The sequence below is a fragment of the Peromyscus leucopus genome, chromosome 4 (genome assembly GCF_004664715.2).
Source record: "Peromyscus leucopus breed LL Stock chromosome 4, UCI_PerLeu_2.1, whole genome shotgun sequence".
Taxonomy (NCBI): domain Eukaryota; kingdom Metazoa; phylum Chordata; class Mammalia; order Rodentia; family Cricetidae; genus Peromyscus; species Peromyscus leucopus.
In genome coordinates, this window is record NC_051066.1 from 120,433,006 (window position 1) to 120,436,776 (window position 3,771).

A 3,771-nucleotide genomic window follows, 5' to 3' on the forward strand; every position below is an offset into this window, starting at 1 on the left:
AGAGCATTCTGTCCTTTTGAACCAAGTCCGCCTCCAAGAGAAACTATTTTACCACAGCCTAATCTACTGAAGTCCAATCAGAACCCAGGTTGAACTGACCCAGGGAAAGGCAAGAGCCCAACCCCAGCCTCCTGCAGACATTCTGCACCACTGAATTAGAGGGGAAAGCTGAAGAAGCTTGCTTGTGCATTCACAGCTTGGGGCACAGGCTCACTAAGGGCCAGAGACCAATCATGGGAATTCAGAACGCCACTCCCACCCCACCCCCAAACACTTAAGCACTGTGCTATTAGAGGCCTTTTTGCCACAGTTCCTTTTAGCTGGTACACCATGCCTGGCTTCCAAAAGACCCTACAAGGCTGAAAGCTGACGAGTTCAAAGAGAGGAGAGCGAGCATCAGAATCCGATACGGCAGGAATGTTGCAATGACCAGACCAGGGCTTAAAAAACAAATCGTGAAGCTGGGCGTGGTGGTGCACATCTGTGATCTCAGTGCTCAGGAAGCTGAGGGAATAGAGAATTAGAGACCAACCTAGGCCACACTGAGAGACCCTGTCTCAAAAAAATGAACATACACACACACACACAGGCCCAGGCATGATTAATATATTCACTTATATGATTAATGTGATAAGGACTTTAGTGGAAAAGGTAGACAGATGTTAGATGCTCTAAGCAAACATGGATATTAAGAAAGATAATAAACCAGGTATGCTGGACACTGTATCAGAGGCTGGAGCAATGGCTTAGTGCTTTAAGAGCACATATTGCTCTCACAGAGGTCCCAGGTTCAGTTCCCACCCATATCAGACAGCTTGAAACTGCCTATAATTCTAGCTTCAGGGGGACCTGAAGCCTCTAACCTGTACTCACATGCCCGTAGCACACGCATGTGCATGCACTTGCACACACACACACACACACACACACACACACACACACACAATTAAAAATAATAAAAAGAGGGGAGCTGGAGAGATGGCTCAGCGGTTAAGAGCACTGACTGCTCTTCCAGAGGACCTGGGTTCAATTTCCAGCACCCACATGGCAGCTCACAACTGTCTATAACTCCAAGATCTGACACTCTCACATAGACATACCTGGAGGCAAAACACCAATGCAAATAAATAAAAATAAATAAATTATTAAAATAATAATATTATAAATCTTTAATAGAATGAAACAGAAATAACAAAACTGTAACAGAAATGAAGAATGGTTTTGATGTCACATTAGTAGACTGGACATGGCTGAGAAAAGAACCTCTGAGGCAGCCAGGCATGGTGGTACACACCTGTAATCCAGAGAAGGAGGTTGGAGGACCAGGAGTTCAAAGTCGTCTTCAGCTACACACTGAGTTCAAGACCAGCCTGAGCTACAAGAGACAGTAGAAACCCCCAAAACTTGAAAGAGAAAGAGGAAATAAGACTTGGGGTGATGAGGGCGCAAACGGAACAAAGAAGAGAACTTTGGGGCTATCAGCAGGAAAAGAAAGAACAAACTATCTCAAATAGCATCAAGTAAGAATTTCTCCACTGAAAAACACAGATCCAGGAAGCTCAGAGAAGGCTGAGTAGGGAGAAAAAAAAAAAAGGTCTTAAAAAAAAAACAAACCCACAGGAATATTACATCCAAACCGCAGGGAAACAATCTTGAAAGAAACCAGAAGAAAACGCTTGGAAACCATGCAAACAAGAGTGGATGAAATGGAGCCGGAGAGATGGCTGGAGAGAGCATCCACACGGCAGCTCCCAACTGTCTGTAAGCCCAGCTCAGGAGATCCAGTGCCCTCTTCTGACCTCCAGAGGTTCCAGGCAGGTATGTGGTGCACAGACAAAAACCCAGGCAAAACATCCGTATACATAAAGTGAAAATTATTTAAATCTGCCAGGAAGTGGTGGCGCACGCCTTTAATCCCAGCACTCGGCAGGCAGAGGCAGGCAGATCTCTGTGAGTTCGAGGCCAGCCTGGTCTACAGAGCAAGTTCCAGACAGGCTCCAAGGCTACACAGAGAAACCCTGTCTCAAAAAAACAAATAATAATAATAATAATAATAATAATTTATTTTTAAAAGAATGAGTGAAATAGTCAAAGGAAATAAAACTAACCTAGAGTCCTTTATCTTATAAAGTTCAATAAAGGAGTGAGTGCCCTGGTTGGCTTCTCTGTGGCTGATCTAAAAGAACTGACTAAAAACAACTTGGGAAGGACAGCGCTTCTCCATCATGGAATGAAGCCCAGGCAGGAGCTCCAGGAGGCTCAAAGGAGGTTCCCTCTTCCCAGATGACATGTGTGTGTGTGTGTGTGTGTGTGTGTGTGTGTGTGTGTGTGTGTGTGTTTTGTTTTCTCTCTCTCTCTCTCTTTTTTTTTTTTTTTTTTTGGTTTTTCGGGACAGGGTTTCTCTGTATAGCTTTGCGCCTTTCCTGGAACTCACTTTGTAGCCCAGGCTGGCCTTGAACTCACAGAGATCCGCCTGGCTCTGCCTCCTGAGTGCTGGGATTAAAGGCATATGCCACCACCGACCGGTGATTTTTTTCTCATTTTTATTTATTTATTTTTTCTATTATCAGCTTGATACAGTACAAATTCTTATCCTAATAGTGAAATGTTTCATTGAGGCTTGTCCAGTGACTGCGTAAAACTAAAACTTATTATAAGCCACAGACAAGAAGTTTCTCTTCTTCCTCGCAAGGGCAGCTCAAAACCCTGAACGTAACACATAAGGTAAATGTAAGGAGACCGGAAGGAAGAGACAGAAAAGAGGCCACGATGAGGGACCTTGGAATCTGGGTTTTTGCTTTCTAAGTTTTTTTGAAAAAGGGTCTCAGTACATAGCCCTGACTGGCCTAGAACTCACTATGTAGACCAGGCTGGCCGCAGACTCAGAGATCCACCTGCCTCTGCCTCTGCCTCACAGATGCTGGGATTAAAGGCGTGTGTTATCATGCCCAGCTCTCTGGGCTTTTCTTTCTGCCGCATGTATTCCAGACCAGGTGTCTGAGAAGACTACAGTCAGTAAACGAACAGGTGCACTAAGAAGGGAGGGAGAAAGGAAGGGGAAGAGGTGAAGAAAGAAGACAGGAGAGAAGGGGACGGGGACATGGTCCCTCTAGCCAAACGACTACAGGAAATGTCTCGCAAGAACATTTGGGGGAATAAAGTATACAAATCACCCAGTCCGAAAAAGAAAGAATATAGACTTTTTTTTTTTTTTTTTTTTTTTTTTAAGAGAAAAGGACCAAGCTAAAAGTCCCAGGGCCCCATGGGACTGTGATCAAAGAGCTGGCATCCACCCCACTGGAGTCCCGGGAAAGTATGAGAGGTTGAAACTGAAAAGCAGCTGAAAAAATATGGCTACATTTTTTTCTCAGTATGGTTAAAAAAAAAAAAAAAAAAAAAAGGTTGAAAGCATACGGCTTACAGCTCTGTGTGCTGCAGTTAAGAGCGTGTAACTGCTCTAGCGGAAGACAGAGTTCACCTCCTAGCATCCACACCCAGCTACATCAATTGCCTGTGACTCAGGCTCCAGAGGGAATCCAACACCTCTAAGCCTCAGATGGCACCAGAACTCACAAGCAACACACACACACACACACACACACACACACACACACACACCGCAAGCGCACACGCTTAAAAATGAAATCTTTTTTAAAAAAGATTTAAAAAAAAGAAACTCTGTGAAGTGGATAAACCCAACAAAATCCATGAGACACAAGATAGTAAAACTTCTGAAAACTAAGGATCAAAATACTAATAATAGTGACAATA